At 38.6% G+C, this 25,667-nt stretch overlaps 1 protein-coding gene across 6 annotated transcripts in view; it reads right to left on the bottom strand.

Moving 5' to 3' along the window:
- LOC109674122 (uncharacterized) overlaps positions 1-25,667 on the bottom strand; it is a 387,761-nt gene that overhangs the window by 259,064 nt on the left and 103,030 nt on the right. The window lies entirely within an intron of this gene.

Here is a 25,667-nt window from a genome sequence, read left to right as displayed (position 1 = left end):
ATACCTTGTAATAGGAACAATTAGTAAGAACAGTTGCATATGGATTGAAGAACAATAGTGGGGAACATACAAATATGCCTGCCCTGTCTATGAAGCTGGGTGGCATGGCAGATGCCAAGCCACTCTCTCATCATTTCCCTCTTCTGATGCTTCCAGGTGACCTCCCTATGGTCCTGCAGTCAGAAGATTTCACACAGCTGCAGGAGCTCAGTAACCTGACAAAAACTACAGCAGACACATGTCAAATATGGTGCTAATATTATAGGAAACGTGGACCTCCCACCAGTGTCTCCAAAATAGCTAATATTACAGGCGGGAGCCTCCAGTCCTTGGCTTAACTTCCCATTTAATTATGCTTTCCCTGTATTCCATTTTGTATTTACTATTAGGACATCAAATATATTTTTTACTATTTTTTTATTTGTTATGTTCTTTCACTTTGCCATGTATATTTGCAGTTTATTAGTTCAGTTTTTTCTTGTGTGTGTGTGTGTGTGTGTGTGTGTGTGTGTGTGTGTATTACTATGGGTTTAGACCAAGACCTTGTAATTGCTAGGAAAGCTGTCCAGTAGTGAGCTATATACCAACATACTTTTATTTTGAGACAGATCTCACTAAATAACCCTGACCCACCCCCCCACAGTGGCTGGGATTTTAATTGTGTAGCAATACAACTAAGTCTTTCATCCACGTTTTTGTGATTCTGATATTTGAACTTTGGCCTAGCACTTACTCAGCAGGCACAACAACGGCCTGCACTACACTGTCCAATAACATTTCACAGGGTCAGGGTCAATGCAGGTATCATGGGATGCTCCAGGGTCTTCCCTACCATACCATACTCAGTTGCTCTCCTTCATCATTTCTTCTCAGCAACCATAAGCACCCAGTACTTACATTTATATATAATAACAAATGTGAATAAATGATTTTGCAGACTGGAGGCATGGCTCATGTGTTAGACCATGTGTCTAGCAAATTTGAATCCCTAACTTTAAACCCAGTATGCCCAAGGAAGAAAAAGGATTTGGCATATCTTGGCTTAATTCATTTCAGTACTTCTTCTTTTGGGATCTTTATTTCTAACCACCTTTTCCTTCTCTCCAAAAATTCATTGCAAGTTTTGCAATACTAGTGCACATGTTATATATTCTGTAAATAATATTCATTTTTCATTCTGTCATTCAGAATGAACAATTTCAATTGCTTTAGGAAGAGGTGTGCAACCATAGAGAGCTGCCAAAATAGAAGATTCTCAAAATCCAAGTCATCTCTTACATGTGAGGAGGTGGTGTGGCTTAAGAAGTAGAGCACCTACTTTACAACTGCAAAGCCATGAGTTCAAAACCCAATTCCACCAAAAAATGTGTAATACATCTTTTTTGGTAGCATTAAAGAGATGCTTATAATTATCAATTATAAGATGATTTTGTAAAGGACGGCAAAAATAAAGTGCCTGAAATCAGTTTCATACACAATGCAAAAAAAAAAGGGAGTTCATTTTTGTAAACTGATGATTGTGACACCAAGGATAAAATTGTAATTCAGAAATATCACTGTGTGTGCTGGTTTGTGGTGGCTGATGCCTGGCAACTCATCTGCTCAGGAGACAAAGATTGGTAGGATCAAGGTTTGACACCAACCTGGGCAAAAAGTTAATGCAACATCATCTCAGACAATAGCTCTGTATGGTGGTATTTGCAAGTAATTCCACCTACATGGGAGTTTCTGTAGAAGGATTATGGTGTGAGGTATCCATAGTCAAAATGGGAGAGCCTACATGAAAAATAACTACAATAGCACTAAATAATGTGGGAGCCTGGCTTGAGCTCCAAATACTCACGTCCATGTTAAAAAATGTGTGACAGAGCCTGTCAGGATAGAGCAAAACAGGGAAGGATGTTGTCTTTGGGACCATTTCACAAACTTCAGCTACTGGTGGGCAGTTGGGTGGGTGCAGTGGAGTGGACATGTGGGGAGGAATAGAGGTTCCCCTGGAAGAGCCTCAGTGTTTTCCCTGCTTGATACAGTGCTTCAGGTTAGTCAGTGAGCACGGCGTGCAATCAGCTATGTTTCTGAGCAGTCTGTTAATAAAGACCCCTCCTTGTCCAAGGAAAAAAATGAAGAAAAACAAAGAAACATGGATTCTAGTCTCTATATCATTGACAATGATCAAATTGCATTTTGAAATTGGACAAACAAGAAAAACAAGAACAACAAAGAGACCACACTTAGCTAATTTTCCCAAGGATGGCTTCAAACCAAGATTCTTCTGATCTCTACTTTCAAGAAGATAGGATTGCAGATGTGAGTCACTGGTGCAGAGCATCATTTCAATCTTGAAGTTATCTGGTGATGGCACTGTGCACCTTCTTACTAGTACCATAAAGACACTACCTGAAAAAGGCCAATGCTCAGGACATTCTGAGTTTTACTTACTCCTTAGCACAAACTGGGACCAAGAGCCACACAAATAAACTCTGACATTAATAAGTCATCTCTTCTAGCAGGCACAACCAAAAGGTATCTTTTTTCCCCACTGTTCATGACAGGCATTATCAAATATCACAAACTACATTGTGACTAGACCAATGACCTGAATGTAAATGCGAACAGTGGAAAATTTACCAAGGCTTGCCCAAGTAATCCTTGTGAACACTGGTGACTAAAGACCACCACCCCACCATTCTTTCTATCCTCATTACACTTAGATGTCCTTCCTTTTTAAATCTACAAGGCAAGTTCAAACTTTCAATTTCCAGACTTTATGTTTCGAAATCAATAGCTTAATTGATCACAAACTATACTGTGAATAGACAAAGAACCTGACTAAAAATGAAAACAGATGGAAATTGACCCAGGATTACCCAACTAATCCTTCCACACTTTATGCCCCCAAATCAATAGCTTAATTGATCGCAAGAAATGGGACAATCATTAAGCAAACTGTCCTGTATGTTCTCTACTTCCTCCATGTCTGCACCTCTGACCATGTCCAATAAGAACCAGTAAATGACACCTCCTTTACTGACACTCAAAAACTGCCTGGCCTCAGGGAAAGGTGTTCTGCTATAGGAGAAGATGTCCTTCCATCATCCTTCATCTCCAACTTTATTTCTCCTCCTGTTTGCTCCTCCCTGTAAAACACAGACCTGCTCTGCTTCATTCTTAAGACCAAGCAGGTCTTGCAGTTGGTGCTGTCCCAACACTGTGACCTCCTTTCATTATGTTCATGTCCTACTTCAATCTGCATTTCATTTGTGAAAATACTGTCTAGACATAAGTGAAGGTCAACATCAATTATGTCAGAGAAAGCAACAATCTCAAACCCTAAACATCTCCCCAAATCTATTCTCCACCTTGAATACCAAATGCATATGCAATCCCTGTTCAGTGAGTTGGGCAGGACAGGGATAACTGTAAATTTAGGGATTTATTACAGCCAAAAAGTGTACTTAGTTGGGGGACTGACCCTGGATATGAGATTTTAAATATTTATATTACTCCAGTTTTCAAACATTTGTATCACTCAGATCAATCAAATGTACCTACAGATTGTTAGAAGCAGGGAACCAAGGACCACAGATCATGCTGTACAGGAACCCATAACCTTCTGCCATCTCCACAGTCTATAGAGGCATGAACTGTAATGTAGAGCTCCCTGAGAGTGTTCTGGGTCTGGGACATGTCAAAAGTAGGTAGCTGACAGAATGATTGGTTAAACCCATCCACACAGCCCAAACTCTAGAAGAGAAGACCATGGGACAAGTTACACCAGTAGTGACTTCTTCTGCAAGCTTCAGGGCTGTGATGGAGAGCCCAAGTTCCAACACAGCCACTAAGGCCAGTGTCAAACCCCTGATCCTGCCCAGTCTTGGGAAGCAGGCAGAAACTCACCATTCCCTGCTCTGGTGTTGCCCGATTCTCACACATCACCAGCAGCACAATCAACGCACAGTGAGAAATTGAGTCACAGAAGTGGAACTCAGAAGCACAGAGTGATGCAGAAAATGTGGCACCAGGAAATGCATTTTCTTTGTCAAGCAGTGGGGCCTCCTTCTGATGGCTTCTGATTGGTCTTTCCCTACCCTTTGCTCCTTGCAGCACTTCTCCTTAGCTTCTGATCCAGTACCACTAGGGGAAGAAGGGATCCTTTTCCTGGCACAGTGTCCAAATGCCTATTCCAGCTACAGCCTTTAGCAGGGTAGGTCTCCCTTCTGGCCCCTACCAAGCCAAGTCTGGGGATTCATTGTAGTTAAGCAGAAATTCCTCCTGAATTTTCAGGGTGGAAGCTGTTTTTTCCACTAGGAAGTCTGTGGATGGAATTCCACAATCAATGTTCAAGGATATACCAGCTCACAGAAAGAGCACTAGATACACCAGAGCCAGCATTCTTCCTATTACACTACCATGATCCACCTAACATTTACAACTTCTGACATGCTCCCAATCTTCCCAAAGGCTCATGATTTTGCCTAAACAATGGTTAGATGAATTAATCACTGCAGACAAAGCAACTCTAAAACTAGTGGATTTTTTGGAGGGGTTGGAACTGGGGCTTGAACTCAAGACCTCACACCTGCTAGGCTAGCACTCTACTACTTTAGTGACTCCACAAACCCTCCCAATTTCTTTGACCTCTTGTTTCCTCCTCCCTTTAACAGCAAGCTCTTCTGTGTAACAATTGGGGTGCCTGCATATCTTACTTTTGGGGAAAATCTCTACTGTAATACAGAAACCAAAATCATGTACTTCATTAATCATGATGTCATTATAAAATAAGAAATATTCTGAGGACAATGACAGGTATGTGCGAATGGGTACCGAGTCCCCCCTTCAGGGCAATAGCAACCATGTATGCATGTGGTCACTCATTTCCAATGGTTCTGGCAATGTGGGGGATACATAGACATTCAGGGATTAGTGGCAGCACTAAGAATACAGGACCTCAGGTGACAGTTTCTTCATTTAAGTCCTGTTTACTCTGAACCTGGGAGTCTCAAGGGAAATGCAGAAACTCACCTTAGAGAAAAGGCAGAGACTATACACAGCACTGAAATGCTCCCTCCACACATATATTTCATAAACAAGCCCAGAGTGTCCAATGAATACCCTGCCATCAGCACACACACTGGGAGCCTCATGCATGGTGTGGATGTGTCAAGTGAGGACTGTGATCTAAAAAGAATCACCTCACAGGGACAGTCCAGAGAGTTCAGAGAGTTCATGACTCCTTACGTGGCCCAGGCAAAGACAGAGTGGCATCAAAAGTGGGATCAATTCATACATTTGGAACATGACTGTGGCCCTCTTTGCTCAAATGCATAGTGCGGCCATGCTGTCACCATTTGTAGCTGCTGTTGCACTCAGGTGTTCTCTCAGGTTTTGCACTCAGTGTAAATTACTCAGCTGCCAAACTGATGGTTCTGAGAAGACTCTCATCAGTGGACCATGGGACATGGCACATAGCTTAATGCCCCATTGTGCATCATGGAACATTCACACTGGTGCTCACTATTGGTACACACAGGGTAGAAACAGTCTATCTGAATGGCTTATGATTTAGGGCAAGAACATCAAGGCACTAGTGACTGGATCAGTATGCTACTCCTGGCTGTGCTGATCTATTGCATACTACACTTCAATACCCAATGCTCAGGCTTCCTCATTTCTACAGAGATCTCATGACCCCAAGAATAGGCACCTTCTATATATTATACATTTGTGCCCTTCATGCTTATTCCTCCTGAAAATGGGACAGGGAATCACAGAGATATCATAACATCAGAGAAGGAGGGGTAAGAATTTCAGACAAGGATACTACAAGTGGATTGAGGGCTTGTGTCCATAATCAAGAATTTGGATTGAGGCAGAGGGCCAATGCTTTCTCAGACTTATTTTATTGTCTGTTTTCAGGCATGAAAATGAAAACGCACTAGCAATGGATTTGCATTATTTAATGTATAGAGAAAGTAGAGTTATATGGAAACAAATTATACAAAGGAATGAAGAACAATGAAAAGCAACCTTTGAACTAGCTCAGAGAAAGAGGCTTCATTGCACAAGGCCACAATAGAAACCCATATTCCCATGTTTCAACACAGCACCAGGGGTGACTAGCACACTGAGTACTGAAAAGGAGCCCTGCAAGTCATGAGTTCCTACTGATGATCACAGCAACCTGAGGCTATAACACTGGGACCCAATCTCCTAGTGACAGAAATCTAGGCTTGAACACCTTATATTCCTCACACAGACTATCTCAATTAAGTTACTTTAAGGTTCTTATGAAGAGAAACTGCCAAATGCAAACACCCTTCCTCTAGGAGACTACCAAATGTGGCTTTCTATGACGCTAACCTTCACAGATTTTCTTCATGTATTCATAGAAGTGTAAATCTAGAATAACTATGCACATTAAAATCAAACTGCTGTATAGAAAGTGGTCGCTGATAACCACAGTTATAACTTCAGAAAGGAGAGAACACCCCCCAGCATTTACTAGTAACTCACTCAATTTCAAGTACTATGCAGCTTCATAGGAACAACTCTCTTATTCAGGGAGTATAAGACTTAGTTGAATTCTATAGATCTATATTATTTAAAGTGCATATTATAGCATAGAATGTTGAATCTTGGGAAACATTCATTATGTTCACAAAAATTGTTTTTGTTAGGCATTGACTAATGAATTCTGTAACAATTTCATCTAGTTGGCTTATGAGCATGTTGAGTTATCTATCATTATTTAATGCATTTTTCTGTTTTTGTAAATTTTTTTGGTGGGACAGGTTTTAAATTCAGGTCTTTATGTTTGCAAAGCAAATTTTCTACCACTTAAGCCACATCTTCTGTCTTTTTGCTCTAGTTATTTTTGGAGATGCATTTTCAGTAACTATTTCCCCTTCTCATTGAAACATGAAAATAGACGAATCCTTGAGAAAGGAAATTATAGATTGGTGAGAGGTCAATTGCCTACCATAAGTAAGGCCATAGGTTCCATCCCCAGCAGTAGAAAAAACTAAACTAAACAAAAAGAAACAAATAAAAGAGAAATGAGCTAAAGCACTTCAACTTTTAATTAACCCTACAAAAAGAACAGGACACCTTTATTATTTGTATTTGTTTCTTCCTAGATTTATCTTCCCTACTGCAAACCATCTAATCAGTAACTGAGACATCTTTCCAACAATGGTTATTTCAACTTCCAATTTAAAAGAACATTATAATGCAAAATACAGAAGGAACAAACTTGTTGGATCCTAGTGGCTCACACCTATCATCCTAGCTACTTGGGAGGCTGAGGTCAGGAGGATCATGGTTTAAGGCCACCCTGTACAAATAGTTCTTCAGACCTATCTCTTCATACCTAGTGAAAAATAATCTTTAAATATGTCTCAAGTTGTAGAGCAATTTCTGAAAGGGAAGCCCTGTGTTCAAATCCCAGTCTTACCAAGAAATAAAGAATAGAAAAAAAGATCTTTAACTTTCATATGAATTTATGAAATTATTTTATTTGGGTCACTAAATTTATTAGGGCTGTAATGTCACTCACTTTCACCACATTACACAACTATTCATGGCCATCTCATTTTAAGTAAGAATAGTGATTACTGAATTTTGAGATAAAACTGAAGCCTCTTTTCTACCCTAAGGTACATGAACCTACTAATTCTTCTGGTAGTTATAGAAATAATACTGTTTTTCTCATGTATGGCATGATGCATTCAATGAACTGCTATCATCATAGAGGACAGTGGCTCATGGTCTTGATTGTCAGATCAACATTTACTTCCACATCAATTAGTCCTTCCTCAGTCCTGATTGTTTTTTATTCTAATTCTATATGCTTCTTTGAATATGCTGTTGCACTAGCTAAAACCTATACATAGGTTCTAGTTCATACTCTTAATAACCCTATCAACATGATGACACCTAGTTTAATAAATCCAAGAGTATCATATACTATGCCCAACCTTGACTATTAGCAGAAGCTATTTTTGCCTCACTACTGTTAACTGATCTAGTAATATCATTCCACTATCACTCAATAACTCCCCTGTCTTTAGATTAATAAACAATGCATTAAAAATATTTGAGTGGATACAAGGTGCTGTGTAAGAATGAATATGTCAAGACCAGTATATATCTACAATCAGAAAGGATTATGATACAGCATAGTTTTATTTATCATCCATTTTTTTATTTGGAGAATTCTGTGAGTCTTCTCCCGACCCATAGACTAGGGTAGTATAGTCCCCAGTAATGGACTAGGCAGGAGTTGACCAATCACAGAATTCATCCTCTTAATGCACTACAGATTCCATTCCTTAGCCCTTCAGTTTAACTCATTTCTGGAGTTTCAATTAATTCAGTCCACTGAGGTTTAATAGAAGGAAATATAGAAAGAAAACATTTCTTATTACAGTATGTCTAGGTGCCTGCTTTATACTTTCCATGATTCAGAATACCTTGAAACATCTTTCACCATTTTTGATAATATTTCTGGCTTACCATTTTTTCAATAAAAAAGTTGCATTGACTGCTTGTCATTGTTGATTCAACATTCTTGATAGTTTTCTATGCCATCTGAAATATCATCATACATCTAATCATCATTTTGGATTTGAAGTCACTGCTTGGCATTACATTATCTTTGAGTCTCTCTCTTCTTATTTATTTACTAATATTTTTGGTACTTGGACTTGAACTCATGGCATACACTTTGAGCCACTCCACCACCCCTTTTTTGTGATGATTATTTTCAAGATAGAGTCTCACAAACTATTATCACATGCTGGCTTTGAACCACAGTTCTCATGATCTCTGCCTTCTGAGTAGCTAGGATTACATGCATGAGCTCCTGGTGCGTGGCTTTCTGTCTCTTTTTATTCTTGAGTATTCGTTGCTGAGGATTGTATTCTCTTAGTATTTATCAGACCATTTGACTTGCAATCATGTAGCTTTACAAAAATCCAAAAGAAATAATGAGCCCAATGTTAACTTTCTCCACAAGTACTCTGCTATTTTATTTATTACTTCACATTTTCATTGTCCCAATTGAACATTTATACAGAAAACTCAAGTCCCTCAATGGCATATGACACTGTGAAACCAATATGACCATAATTCCTTGTAAAATTTTTAAATGCTATTATATTCCAGCACTTTGTTCTAGAAATGGAACTCTGAATGTACCTACCATAAACTTCACAAACAAGAATTTCTTTATCAGTTTTTCAGCAGAGTCTTGCTATATATATGAGACTTTCTTCAAACTCATTTATTGCCTGTGTTAGCCTCAACCTCATGAGTCTCCTATCTCAACTACCCTAGTCCTGAAGTAGGAAGCAAGGGACACCAGGTGCAGATATTTTCTTTCCTATTATTTAATTTTAATGTTTTTTTGGTGAACTGCCTTCAAAATGCATGTTTCTTTCCTAATTCTCATTTTTAAATACCATTTTCATAGTTTTTGTGATTGTGACAATACAGAATATTTTATCAAACACCAGAGTATATATCCTTCAAGATGACATGACATATTCCCCAACTCAGAACTAAGACCATGTTCCTACCTAAAATACATTTATCTAATGAAATTGAAATCACATAAGGCATGAATTCTAGTCATATTGCAGTAGAACTGGAAATCAATAGAAGAAACACAATTGGAAAACCCCCAAAGAGTCAATTAAATTATAAAATTGTAAATGACACCTGTATGACAGGAAAGTGAGAAGTCATTTAAGTATTTCAAAGTATATGAAAATAAAAGCTTTTGTGTTTATACATTTATTTTTTAGTATTTTGTTAATATTGGATGGGTATTAAATTAATATGGGCAAAAAGAATGAGGACAAGCATAAGGATGGTGAGAAGAGAGTGTAGTTGAGAATATATATGATCAAAGTACTGTATATAAATGCATGAAAATGTCATACTGAGCCAGGCATCAATGGCTCATGCCTATAATTTGAGGTACTTTGCATTCAGAGATGAAGAGGATGGGTTCCAGATCAGCCGAGGTCCCCAAGAAAAAGAAGAAAGAGAAAGATGTGAGCTCAAAAACAGTCATAGAAAAAAGTGCTACAGGTGTCACTGAAGTGGTACAGCACTTTCCCAGCAAGTGCAAAGACCTGAGATTCATTATTTTGCATAATATATGGTTATAAAATCTGATATTTTTCTTTTCTTAAGACTATATGAGGAGTTCAATCATTCAATAAGAATGCCTCAAGTGTGATCAAGGGAAGAGTTCTGTGTGGTGGAAACTGGTGAGATATGAAGGGGACAGAATAAATCTCTTCCCATTTGGGCCATTGGTAAGGAAGCATATGAAAGACAAATACTTAAGTTTGTATTGATACACAAAAGAGAACCTCTGGTCACTAAGCCAACCTATAATTAAGAGTCATTTATAGGTCTAGTGGAGTGGCTCAAGTGTTACAGGACCTTCCTAGCAAGCATGAGGTTCTGAGTTTAAATCTCAGTATTACCAAAACAAACAAATTTTATAAATTCATTTCAACAAGTAACATGATATTACAGACATGATTTTTTAAAATAAAAGGATAAAAAATACTTTAAAAAGAAAGACAAGCTTCCCCAGGGGATAGAAAATAAGTTGTCATAAAGGTACAGAGTAAGTTGTCATAAAAGATAGAGCATATATGCTTATGTAAATAATTAAGTTAACTAAAATCTAAAAGTTACATTACAGGTTTTATATGGTCAAAACTTAATGTACTGATTCTAAAGACACATGCAGTCTGTATAACATGCTGGCACTAGGAAAGGTCTATCTTCTTCTAGGCATTCAGTCAAGGTGCAATGTTGGGAGGCCATTTTGATAACTAAAAACTTAATTCTCTAAGTCCATAACAACAAGGCTATCTTTAAAATACTATATTGTTCTTGATAACATTTTTTAAAAATGTCTTAAAATACTTTTTGTTTTGTCAAGATAACTGTCAGGGAATTTTTGGTGGAACAGGTTAATCCACAATTTGGCAAGACAACAAACTTATTAAAACACAGAGAAACAAGAGGCAGCTGAGCACAGGAAATCTGCTGCACTGATGTAAGGGTTAAGACAAATTTACTTATAAAGCCAAAGTGCACCCTCCAGATTTAAAAAAAAACACTACACTGGAAATCAAGACCTCCAGTTTTTATTGGACTAAACAGACTGAAGGTGTTAGTCCTACACCTTGTACATGTTGGATGGAGGGAATTTTTGGCCTGGGATGGCTAAATTGGGTCTGTTATTTTAGGGGGCTGCTATTGACTACAGGTTGGTGGGATCCTGCTGTATGTCATGAACCATGTGTTAATGTCAACATTCTGGGATGTGATCCTTATCAACATCTGAGCCATGATACTTGGTCACTATGTTTCCTAACTACACACTTAGTCCCCGTAAATATTTACCTGTGTTCTCTGGTGATTTTTGTTGGGGTTTTAACTACTAAGGTAACTGAGTCATGTTCATTTAGGAATTGGTTTAAGTATGGGTTAACAATGGTTTTAACTAGGACTAGACATCCTCCCCCTTGCAGATGGCTTACCTTTATCTCCCTGGATAGATGCCATGGACAGTTGGACATACAGTGACCTAACTACAACTTATCTTTCTTGGTTGTCCAGCAACAATATCTCCTAGTGATCTTCCTGGTACTTTTCCAGTAGCCCTCAACATCTAGCCCAAGCCTGTGTTTGGCAATGGGTCTAGCTTTCTTGCTGGGGTCTCCCTCCACAGGAATCCTGCCTAAACAATAAACCTAGTACTGGTGTTTGAGCCATCGCTCTGCCTAGTCCATTCCTCTTACTTCCTAACAGTTTATATAAAACATTCTAGATGACCTCATGGTTAAACAACTGTTGTCTTGGGTGATTCTAATACAGTTGGTACTCTATATGTGTCTGTGACTGGGCTAGTTTTGTTTACTAACACTGTTCTTTCCTGCTTAAAAAAATGACTCTACTAACTACTTATGTGTCAACCAGGTTAGCTTTTTAAACATCTGCTTTTGTTAGATTTTGTTTTGTATTGTCTTTGTCTAGAAGTCCACTGCCTAACAGTGACTCCTTCTAAGACTCTTTGTTGCTTTAATTGGCCAAAATGGTCTAGTTGGCACTGTTCCACCTGATCTGCTCATTATTCCCGCCTAACATGGGACCAAAATCAACCAACCAACCAAAATCCAGGAAAAAGCAAATCCTGCTGATTACCAATCAAGAAAGATCTTCAGTCTAAGGCCATATCACTCTGAACACACCTGATATCTTCTGATCTTGGAAACTAATCAGGGTGGGGCCTGGTTAGTACTCAGATGGAAGACAGATCTTCAGAAGAGACTGCTCAGAGACAAGCAATTTGGAGACAAAGCGGGGAGAGCCATTAAAGTTCCAATGGTGTCACTGGTGTCAGACCTCTCAAAAATAACCAAGGCTGAGAGGGTTTAAGAAGTGGTTCTTATGCATGTGTGGCTGTCTGGCAGAAAAAGCTCTTCCAGACACAAACTCATTTTTAGACAGGGTCTTCTACTAAAATAGAAACAAAATATTTTTACTGGCTCTAAACATGTCCTTTGATACTTAAAGACGGTGGTTTTAACTTTTGTAAACAACAAGTTTTCTTGGACATATACTAACAACATATTGTTGCCAAGGTAATTCTACTCAGTTAAAAAAAATACTGTCTGTATAAAAAAATAAAATATCCAACCACTAAAATCCCATTGGCGGGGCCCTTTTGTTGTTATCTTGTCTACTCCCACCATAGTTAAAGTAGCAGTGATTGCTCCTTGGATCCACCACAGTCAAGTCAAGCCAGCTTCTCCCAAGTGGGAGTGCATCTCTCATCCAACGTCACTGTGTAGGATCACCCTCTGGAACCTAAGTGCCCTCCATCAGCAGAACTCTGCTTCCCAGAAAACAACACTGGACCAAGAGGAAGGGGATGACAGCCTTGAACAAGTCACCACTGCAAGCCGACTAGTCTATGCATGGCAGAAGGTTGAGGAGTCAACTCTCCAACAGGACAAATGGGTGTTTTTCTCCCCAGTTATCTCACTATAATGCATTGTCACCTCTTGTCTCTATCTGATGCTATCGTTCTTGCCCTAGTCTTCACCATAGGTTTGGCAGAAACTGCCCCACTGATTTGTCTCATGGAGAAAGGTTTTTATTATCTCTTATCTCTTTTGAGCAGGATGCAAAATTACTATTTATTGTTACTGATCTGGCTTAACAAAGGACAAAATACACAGCTCTCCTTCACAAGGGGAAAGCTGCCTCTAACTGCACCCGTGGCACTTGTGACCCTGTAAATTTCACTGTACTTCAGCCATCTGAATAAACATGGATAAGAGTAATTAATATAAAAGAAAATAAATCATTTCACCAGTTTTCTTTTGCTGTCAGGGAGTTGGGTAGACAGTATAATTTGTGCCAATGAAGACAAGCCTGAGAAACCCAGGCTGAAAGAAAAGTACTAATATATTTATATTTTTCAGGTTTTAAAATAATGTGTATTTTTTAGTTGACATGTGAACTACAGGAAACAAACACATAAAGAAAAGAACATTATCACCCATAGTCACAAGCAGTACAGTTGGAATGTCTTAAATCCTACAAGTACATACATGATCCATTTTAGGTAACTGAGATCCTATGGTCTGACATGCTTGTCCCACACATTCTGAATGCTCACAAACTCAAAATTCCAAAGCTACATGAGTATTTTGATAACCATGTATATACTACACCAATGCAATCCAGAAATGATGAAAAAAAATATTTGTGCCTGCAAAAAAATGTCTTGGTATTCCTTACTGTCCTCAGGGCAAAGCTGATTACCTGAATCTGCTAAAAGTTTGAAAATAGGCTCTTAAGTCTAGAGCTATTATAAATCCCTAAATTTACAGCTATCTTGGGATTGCCCAACTCATGGGAAAGGCAATGCATGTGCATTTGAATTTATACAGAAGGTAAGCTATTGGGAAAGTGTGGAGGGTTTGATGTTTTTGCTCTCTCTGACATAATTTTTGGTGTCCTGACCTTTGCCTAGACCATATGTTCAAAAATTAATTGTAGATGTAGGCAGGATATGGCCTTATTGAAAGAGGTGTTACATTTGCAGTTTAGCACCAACTGCAAGGTCTGTAGGTGTCTCAAGAGTGAGGCATGGCAGGGCTGTGCTTTCCAGGAAGGACAAAACAGTTCAAAGAATCATGAAGTTAAGTGACTGATACCAACTTACTGAAGAGTGACAACACCAGACCTTTTTACCTCCTCCATTGAGGCCTCAACTGGCCTACCCTACACACTGTACCTTCTGTGAGACCATGGGTCATCTCCTTGGACACTGAGTGGGGGAATTCTCTCAGAAGACACCTGAGTCCATTTCCAGGTGGAAGAAACAGTGTTCATTTGGAAAAGCCAGGAGCAGGATCTATTTAAATACAATGAATCCTCAAGCAGGGCTCAGTAGTGTCAGGGAGAAGGCCAGGTCTCCTAAGGTCTGTAGCTGAAATCACTTATCTGGTCTTGGCACTTTACCAAGTAAAACATCATTTTTTCTGTCACTTAGTTCTTAAGGGACAGGATCCTGGTTCATTAGGCAATGAGAAGTTCTGGAGGGAAGGAAGTGTATAAACTTACCACTCAAATTCAGCAGGAGGAAGAACCATTTCCCTACAAATGCCTTGCTGACACCAGCCATACTCAGGATCAAACAGATTTCTCTGAAATCAACTCTGTGGACACCAGGCTCCTCCCTCGTGGTCTATGTGATAACTAGGGTGAGGGCAGAACCGCAGTCATGGCAGAAGGCGAAATGGTAGCATCATGGCCTGCGTCCACACTCCCTGGGACATGAAGTGATTGGAGCCACCCTGAGGAAGCTGTCCTGAACCATTGCCTCTCCACACCGGCTGTGGAGCCTGAGCCTTAATTTCCACACGGGTGGCACTTGGTCTTCTCTGTGTGTGTGTGGAGCAGGGTGGATGGGCAGTACTCTGGCATCCTGTCTCTGCCTGCACATAAGCTAGCACAGGTCTAGACCCCCTCATTGAAACCTGGTGCTCTCCCCATATGAGGTGATGCCAGGAGATCACTGGTTCCTTGCAGGAGCCTCTGTGGTCCTTGGCCTCACAGTTCCTTCAATCTCCTGAGGGCAGAACTGACAGCCTGAGTTATCTAAAATTTTGGAAGTAGAGTCTTAATACACAAGATCCCACACAGTTGCTTCTTAGTTCTCTCATCAATTCTTAAATTTACAGGTAGTCCAGGTTGAACAACTCACTGCAAAGGTGGTGAACAGGCACTTGGGGTTTAAGTGGGAGTGGAGACATTGGGGAAGTATCAAAGGTTTGTGGTTGTTGACCTCACTGACTTGATTGATGTTTATGTTGGCCTGTGTCTAGACAGCATTTTCAAATATGAAATGCAAATTGAGACAGAACATGAACTTAGGGTCCTAGAGGTGGGACAAACCCAACTGAATGGTCTGCAGGGACCTCAAGGTGATGTAGAGAAAAGCTGTTTGTTCTAGGGAGGAGCTAAGAGGGGCAGAAAGAAGATGGGAGAGGAGGGGCCAAAATCAGCTCCTGGACCAGAGTTCATTTCCCATGAGGTCAGATGCTTTCAGGTGACAATAAAGGAGGATTTGTTCTGGTGGCTCAGCCTGAGGGTGGGTCAGAGACTTGAGACCTGGAGAATAGAGAGAATTTCCTTAGGAAAGTTTGCTTAGTAACTGTTCTGTTTCAGTGGATCTAATAATAAAACAAATTTGAGGCAGAAATAGGAAATGAAAGTGTATGCTTATCTTGTACATTGAGAAAGGAATAAATACACATAAATATCATGTAAGGAGAACAGAAAGGATGGTATCGTGAGATTTTTAATCACCAGTGTTTACCAGAATGACTTTGCTTGTATGTTTTCAGCTCCTCGGATCACATTCAGGGAGGTGATAGATCGAGAATGTAATTTGTAACAACTGAAAAAGTCTGTGATAGACCAAGGAAGAACCAGAAACATTGGGGATCTGCATACTCAAAGTAAAGTTGTATGAATAAGTGTGTGTAAAAGGTGTATGTAAAAATTTGATATTTTATTTTGGTGTGTGGTATACTTTACATTTTGTGGCATACATGATGGCATGGAAGGCTGCAGTTATCCTGTTTACTCACTCTCTCATCTCCTTATGAAATGTGAGTTAAAATTCACTCTTTGTTTTTGACTGATTTTGTTGATTTTGTCCCCAAGTTCTAATATTTCATAAACTTTTATACAGATTTGGGCAAAAATTCTTGCTATACAGATACATAGATAAATTGACATTTACTAAGAGATTTTCACCATATAAATTCATCATGAGATCTTTTTTTGATATGGGTTTATGTATTGTGTTGTTTGTCAAATTTGAATGACTTAATCTCTTTTGTTTGATTATATCTTGATTGTATTGTGTACCTCTGATATTGTATGTTTTAAATGTTACATGATATGTTTCCTTTCTATTTGTGCTGTGGAAATGGGGTTGTGTTTTTTAATTAGTTCTAGTTTTTATGATTTGTATGCAACAAAATGATGGATGTTATCATTTAAGCCAGTGTTCTCACACATTGCTAAAATCCCTTGGTAATTCCAGGCTTTTTGTTGCTTTGGAGGGATTTTCTGTGTAGATAGTGATGACATCACTATCAAAAATCAAAAATCCACCTTCAAAATCAAAAAGATGTACATTTTTGTCTTCATGTACTTTTAAATACTTCAATGTCTTTTGAGATACATGTGTTATTTAAAAATGTATATTTTAATCTGTATTGAAGAGTTAACCTCTCAGAGGTTTCCCAAGTGTGATTCTGCTACTGATTTTCAGTTGTATTGCAACATGAGCTGCAATCCTGCCTTGGTCCTCTGCCTCCTTCCAACTTTCTAGTTTTGGACATCATTCCACTTGCAGTATCTCTGCCTATCTCTCTCACTCCTCCTTCTTTTCTGTCAAGAGTGGTCCATGGAACACAATGTAGGCACTAAGAGTATTGTGTTTGCTGTGCATTAAACATATTGAAAAAATATATAAGAATATAATACATTATAAAACCTATAGGAAAACAATATTGTGTGCACTTGTAAGCCCTATGATGTAAACAAACACCATATGGTACACAATATGCAAATCAGCTAACCCCTAGCTGGTGCTGATATGCAAGTCATCTGGTGCTGATATGCAAGTCAGCTAACCTGAAGCTGGTGCTGATAAGCCAGCCTGCTACAGACATTTAAACCCTATTCACCACAAGACCAACGCCTCTTCCTCCTGACCAGTAACACGCACCATGCTGGTCAAGAGCAGGCCCCTGGACGAAGTGGACCAGACATTCTGCATGGCCCATCAGATTCCCTGGGCATCCTGGAGGTGTATGGAGACTGAGAACTAGCCAGAACCAGATCAGAGCCAGTTTCCAGTGGACTAAGATTCATGTCACAAGGTGAGCACAGCTTGGGGAAGGCTGAGGTGCTATCGGGCATAGGTTGCAATCCCCTGCAATAAATGTGTGTATGAGCAACTTAGTTCCTGCCTAAGTTAATTCATTTAGCACCTGACTGATGGTCAACTCTGCTCTTGACAGTAGGGAATTCTTAGTGTATATGTTGTGTTTGATAAGCCCCATTCAGGCTGTGTTTAATTTAGTCTAGTGAGTTGTCTCAGGCACAACCCCTATGTGACTTTAGGAAGGTGCTGGAGACCAGAGTGTAAATATATGGTATGGCTTAGTGTCTTTTTTGAACCTATGTCCAGAAATTGTAGGAAGTGTGCTAAGTATGGGCAGGTTTGCATTGTATTGCATGACACCTAGTTGCTGTTTGAATGTTTGTTGGTGTTAACAACACCACGTATTTGTTCTCAGAAGTGATAACAAAGAAATACAACACAGGTTATAACATTCCGGATCTTTATCGAATGCTCTGTAATGTTACCAGAGTGTCCATTGTATTGTGTGAGATGAGCTCAGGGAGTACACAGAAGTAGAGTGAGAGTGAAGAAAAGTTTGTTAAGGAAAGAAAATATTTTGGATAGATATCAGAGGTAGCAGTTAGGCAGTAACCATGTGGATATACAAAACAAACCTAAAATGGAGGAAGAGATCACAATGTTTCTGAGAACAAACGTTGTAATTAAACCTCCCAACTCACATTGACCAAAGACTGAAATATCGTAACAAGGTCCCAAGATGTCACCAGATGATTCTGAGTGTCCCACTCACCTTAAGGTGGGCATATGACAACAGTTCCTGGAGCAATAGATCTTTACTTAAAAATATAAACCATAAACCATATCCCTCATGATGAGGTAGACCCAAATATTTTGTACATTTTGATTATATAAAGTTACCCTATCCTTGTTCCACTTTCAGTAGAATTTCCTTTTAAGAGGGTAATGGAGGATTGCTGCTCTGTAAATATAGATAGTTTAAATTTAGTAGGAAGTTTTGATGGTGTATGGATTTGTCATCTGAACTTTTATGGATGTTTGCTTATTGTTTTCTTTGCCAGTACTTGGAATGTTCTAATTTATTACACCTAACCTTTTAGCACTAATCAGTTTCTTTGTATGCTGTCACTTGCATGGCACCGATGACTTCTGGTGTTGAGGTGTTTTGTCCTACTTGTTTCTTCATGTTATTTAAAATTGGAGCTCCCTCTTTCTTTCACATCCCAACTCACCTCTCCTGCACTGCCTTTTGTGCTTCTGTAGCTGTTTCATTGTTCTATATAACTGGTGCTCTGCTTTTCATTTAAAGTTCACTTGCTCATAATGTAAGAAAAGTGAGTTTTTCTATCAAAGTATGTCACCCTCTTAGATTACTTAAAATTCATCAGGTCGCCATTTTAGATAACTTGTATTGTTTAATTGGCTCTGTGTTTTCTTCCAGATTCCTGTACAACTCTATTGCCCACAAAAATTGCCCACCAAACCGTGTACCCTAACCCATCCCCCAAGTCTTTTAGCTAATTGAGAAAGATTGGGAAACTTTAACTTGAACAAATCCCAGGTAAGTGGCAGGTACAACTGCATCAGGAATATAAGAAGAAGTCACTGTCAGCCATTTTGTGCTCACATGTCTGTTCAGCTGGAGTGAATGTGTGCTTCCATCCTTTTAATCAAAAGAAATTACCTTGTTGAGATTTTTCTGTCTCTTATGTGTCTGTTTTCAACACCAGAGGGTCTTTATTTCCAACAGTAATAAATTTAGAAAATGATGTATTGTGTATTAACCTGTGTTTCTACAGTCATACGGAAATCCTTTATTTATGTATGTTAATTTATCTTTGTTGGTACAGTGGGGGTGAACACAAATCCTTGTGGTTATTATACCATTATTATACCATTTGAGACATTCTGCCAGCTGCAGTCCTTTATTACAGTAATTAATTATATTATCACATTTTCTCTCCACACAGGATATCAAGTGTTTTTTAAATGTGTATTTATTTCCTGAACATATCAAAGCCCTTTTACCAGTAAGCTAAATGCATTTCAAATAACAATGTGCCACTTCACAACAGTGCAGGTACATTATTATGTCCCTCCTCTTTATTCATACAAAATATGTAACTTAAAATTTTTTTATATCATAAATTATGATCATCTGGTCTGTAGCTGACATTGCAATGATTTTGAGTAAATGTTTTCTGTGAACGCAAGTAAGGAAGAAGAAAGTGAAGATGTTTTTGTACAACCTGTTAGAGTGAACAAAAGGAAGTCATGTTGTACTTGGACCCCTTCCCCCTTGAAGGTGAATTATTAAAACTCTCCACCTGGTCCTAAAGAAAAATAGACATCCACCTTAATCCATGACCACCCCATAAGCCATTATCTTGGGAGGGTCAGAGTATCATTGAGGATTATCCTATCCAGTGACCTTGTTGGGTCTTCTTTACCTACCTCCGTTGTCTACTCCACAATAAACCCTGTGTGGCATATGAGTCATCTCCCACCTATCCATTCCATGCTGTTCTTTCATTTCATTTTCATATGGAGCCAAAAACTTGAGGTAGCTGTGTATGTTTGACCCTCAGCTCCTCACTCTAGCAACTCAGAATGCAGTGGACAGCAACAGCTCTTTCAAGGTTCACACTTGGATCCTCAGTGGAGGCTGAAGTCCTTCTCCCCCATCCCCACTGTCTCTGCTGCCCTTTTTTTTTTTTTTTTGCTTTCCCATGTTTTCCTTTCTTTCCTTTCTTTTGTGGCTCCACCAGTGGCCATCTCCCCATAGCTGGACCTCCACCCAACACCAACCATCAAATTGTGGTGAGTTTTTCCATTCATTAGGGTTTCTGTTCTGTTCTACTGTGGACACCCTACTGTGGACCACAACAAAGCTATGGCTTGGGGAGATTCCCTCTGTCCACCAACTGGGTGGATTCACCTGCTGTTTTCCGGGGATGCCTAGAAAATATCCATGTGCACACACAGATAAGCTATCAGTTGGTAGTGGGGATGCTCCTGATCTCTTATAAACCTGTCCTATTAGGTAGGGATGCTGTGGTCATTACACACCACCTCTTGATCTCAGTCTAGGTCCTACAGGAATTGTCCCAGTTTTGAACCTCAAGTCCCATGGAAATTGTCTCAATTTCAGACCCTTGGTCTCACTGGAAGTGTGTCAATTTCAGATCCTCAATTTCCAATCCACAAATGTCAGTCAAAATCATCCAAGGTCCTGAGTCACAGCACATTGGCATGTCTCCTCCAAAATGTTCAGACTCTATTGTTCACAAAGACCATTAAACCCAAATGGCTAAGTTTATATTGTAAATCAATTTAGTACCCATATAAATTAGACAACAATGACAGGGCACTTTCTATTTCCAAAGTCAGCACAATCTCAAAACCTTCCAATGCTCTTGGACATGGCCAATGGTTTCCCTATATCCAGGCCTCTGTTCGTCTACAGGTAGTCCAGGTTGAACAACTCACTGCAAAGGTGGCGAACAGGCACTTGGGGTTTAAGTGGGAGTGGAGACATTGGGGAAGTATCAAAGGTTTGTGGTTGTTGACCTCCCTGACTTGATTGATGTTTATGTTGGCCTGTGTCTAGACAGCAATTTCAAATATGAAATGCAAATTGAGACAGAACATGAACTTAGGGTCCTGGAGGTGGGACAAACCCAACTGAATGGTCTGCAGGGACCTCAAGGTGATGTAGAGAAAGGCTATTTGTTCTAGGGAGGAGCAAAGGGGAACAGAAAGAAGATGGGAGGGGAGGGACAAAGGAAGGACCAAAATCAGCTCCTGGATGAGAGTTTCTTTACCCTGATGTCAGAGTCTTCAGGTGACAATAAAGGAGGGTTTGTTATGGTGGCTCAGCCTGATGGTGGGTCAGAGACTTCAGACCTGGAAAATGGGGAGAATTTCCTTAGGAAAGTTTGCTTAGTAAGTGTTCTGTTTCAGTGGATTGAATAATCAAATGAACTTGAGATAGAAATAGTAAGAAATTAAAGTGTGTGCTTATCTTGTACATTAAGAAAAAAGGATATTTATGTATAATGTGAACAGAAAGGATGGTGGGGAGGGCTTCTTTCATCACCAGTGTTTGCAAGGATTACTTTTGCTTGTATGTTTTCACATGTTTGCATTTACATTCAGGGAGTAGTTGGAGTCAGAATGCAATTTGTGACAATTGAAAAAGTCTGTGATGGACCATGGAAGAACCAGCAACATTTGGGATCTGCCTACTCAAAGAAAAAGTTTATTAGTTTGAGAGTTTATTTTGGTGTGTGGCATACTTTACATTCTTTTGCACACATGATGTCATAGAAGTCTACAGTTATGCTGTTTACTCACTCTCTCATCTCCTTATGCAATGTGAGTTAAAATTCACTCTTTATTGTTGACTGATCTTGACGATTTTGTCCCCAGGTTCTAATGTTTCATAAGCTTTTACACAGATTTGGGCAAAAATTCTTGCTATACAGATACATAGATAAATTGAAATTTACTAGGAGATTTTTACCACATGAATTCATCATGAGATCTTTTTTTGATATGTGTTTATGTATTGTGTTGTTTGTCAAGTTTAAATGACCTAATCTATTTTGTTGGATTCTACCTTGATTGTCTTGGGTACCATTGATGATGTATGTTTTAAATGTTACATGATATGATTTACTTTCTATTTGTTCTGTAGAGGTGGTGTGGTGTTTTTTAATTAGTTCTAGTTCTAAGATTTCTATGTAAGAAAATGATGCATGTTAGCATTTAACACTAGTGGTCTGAAACACTAGAAACAATTCCTTAGTAGTTGCAGGCTTTTCTGTTGCTTTGAAGGGATTTGCTCTGTAGATATTGATGACATCAGTGGCCAAAATTATTAAAAAATAAAAGTATACAAAATCAAAAACCCACCTGCAAAATCAAAAAGATGTACATTTGTTTTCATGTACTTTAAAATATTTAAATATCTTTTGGGATACATATTTTATTTTAAAATGTACACTTTAATCTCTATTGGAGATTTAACCTCTCTTGGAGGTTTTGCAACTATGCTCCTGATGTTGATTTTCAGTTGTACTGCAACATGAACTGCAATCCTTCCTTGGTCCTCTGCCTCCTAACAAATTCCTAGTTTTGGACATCAATCAACTTGCAGTACCTTTGCCAGTCTTTGTAACTCCTCCTTCATTTCTATCAAGAATTCTACATGGAACAGCATCTAGGGAATTTTTAGTGTATATGGTTGTGTTTGATAAACCCCATTCAGGCTGTGTTTAATTTAGTCTAAAGAGTTGTCTCTGAAACATACCCTGAAAGACCTAAAAGCATATATAAACGCCAACACAGTGGTTGTGGGAGACTTTAACACTCCATTATCATCAATAGATAGGTCATCCAAACAAAAACTCAATAAAGAAATCCAAGATCTAAAATATGCAATAGATCAAGTGGACCTAGTAGATGTCTACAGAACATTTCATCCAACCTCTACACAATATACATTCTTCTCAGCAGTCCATGGAACCTTCTCCAAAATACATCATATCCTAGGGCACAAAGCAAGCCTCAGCAAATATAAGAAAATAGAAATAATACCATGCATACTATCTGACCACAATGCAGTAAAAGTAGAACTCAACAACAAAAGTAAAGACAAAAAACATGCAAACAGCTGGAAACTAAATAACTCATTACTTAATGAAGAATGGATCATCGATGCAATAAAAGAGGAAATTAAAAAGTTCCTAGAAGTCAATGAAAATGAAAACACAACCTACCGGAACCTATGGGACACAGCTAAGGCAGTCTTGAGAGGAAAGTTTATAGCCATGAGTGCATATATTAAAAAGATTGAAAGATCCCAAATCAATGACCTAATGATACATCTCAAACTCCTAGAAAAACAAGAACAAGCAAATCCCAAAACAAATAGAAGGAGAGAAATAATAAAAATAAGAGCTGAAATCAACAAAATAGAAACGAAAAAAACCATACAAAGAATTAATGAAACAAAAAGTTGGTTCTTTGAAAAAATAAACAAGATCGATAGACCCCTGGCAAACCTGACTAAAATGAGGAGAGAAAAAACCCAAATTAGTAGAATCAGGAATGCAAAAGGGGAGATAACAACAAACACCATGGAAGTCCAGGAAATCATCAGAGACTACTTTGCGAACCTATATTCAAATAAATTTGAAAATCTAAAAGAAATGGACAGATTTCTAGATACATATGATCATCCAAAACTGAACCAAGAGGAAATTAATCACCTGAATAGACCTATAACACAAAATGAAATTGAAGCAGCAATCAAGAGTCTCCCCAAAAAGAAAAGTCCAGGACCTGATGGATTCTCTGCTGAATTCTATCAGACCTTTAAAGAAGAACTGATACCAACCCTCCTTAAACTGTTCCATGAAATAGAAAGGGAAGGAAAACTGCCAAACACATTTTATGAAGCCACTATTACACTTATCCCAAAACCAGGCAAAGACACCTCCAAAAAGGAGAACTATAGGCCAATCTCCTTAATGAACATTGATGCAAAAATCCTCAACAAAATAATGGCAAATCGAATTCAGCAACACATCAAAAGATTATTCACCACGACCAGGTAGGCTTCATCCCAGGGATGCAGGGGTGGTTCAACATACGAAAATCAATAAACGTAATAAACCACATTAACAGAAGCAAAGACAAAAACCACTTGATCATCTCAATAGATGCAGAAAAAGCCTTTGATAAGATCCAACATCATTTCATGATAAAAGCTCTAAGAAAACTAGGAATAGAAGGAAAGTTCCTCAACATTATAAAAGCTATATTTGACAAACCTACAGCCAGCATTATACTTAACGGAGAAAAATTAAAACCATTCCCTCTAAAATCAGGAACCAGACAAGGATGCCCACTATCTCCACTCCTATTCAACATAGTACTGGAATTCCTAGCCAGAGCAATTAGGCAAGAAGAAGGAATAAAAGGAATACAAATAGGTAAAGAAACTGTCAAAATATCCCTATTTGCAGACGACATGATCCTATACCTTAAAGACCCAAAAAACTCTACTCAGAAGCTCCTAGACATCATCAATAGCTATAGCAAGGTAGCAGGATATAAAATCAACATAGAAAAATCATTAGCATTTCTATACACTAACAATGAGCAAACGGAAAAAGAATGTATGAAAACAATTCCATTTACAATAGCCTCAAAAAAAATCAAATACCTAGGTGTAAACCTAACAAAAGATGTGAAAGACCTCTACAAGGAAAACTATACACTTCTGAAGAAAGAGATTGAGGAAGACTATAGAAAGTGGAGAGATCTCCCATGCTCATGGATTGGTAGAATCAACATAGTAAAAATGTCTATACTCCCAAAAGTAATCTACATGTTTAATGCAATTCCCATCAAAATTCCAATGACATTCATCAAAGAGATTGAAAAATCTACTGTGAAATTTATATGGAAACACAAGAGGCCACGAATAGCCAAGGCAATACTCAGTCAAAAGAACAATGCAGGAGGTATCACAATACCTGACTTCAAACTATATTACAAAGCAATAATAATAAAAACAGCATGGTACTGGCACAAAAACAGACATGAAGACCAGTGGAACAGAATAGAGGATCCAGATATGAAGCCACACAACTATAAGCAACTTATCTTTGACAAAGGAGCTAAAAATATACGATGGAGAAATAGCAGCCTCTTCAACAAAAACTGCTGGGAAAACTGGTTAGCAGTCTGCAAAAAACTGAAACTAGATCCATGTATATCACCCTATACCAAGATTAACTTAAAATGGATCAAGGATCTTAATATCAGACCCCAAACTCTTAAGTTGTTACAAGAAAGAGTAGGAAATACTCTGGAGTTAGTAGGTATAGGTAAGAACTTTCTCAATGAAACCCCAGCAGCACAGCAACTAAGAGATAGCATAGATAAATGGGACCTCATAAAACTAAAAAGCTTCTGTTCATCAAAAGAAATGGTCTCTAAACTGAAGAGAACACCCACAGAGTGGGAGAAAATATTTGCCAACTATACATCAGACAAAGGACTGATAACCAGAATATACAGGGAACTTAAAAAACTAAATTCTCCCAAAACTAATGAACCAATAAAGAAATGGGCATGTGAACTA

Source organism: Castor canadensis, chromosome 14 (genome assembly GCF_047511655.1).
Source record: "Castor canadensis chromosome 14, mCasCan1.hap1v2, whole genome shotgun sequence".
NCBI lineage: Eukaryota > Metazoa > Chordata > Mammalia > Rodentia > Castoridae > Castor > Castor canadensis.
The sequence above is the reverse complement of the archived record's forward strand: the minus strand, read 5'-3'. Positions and strand labels throughout refer to the sequence as shown.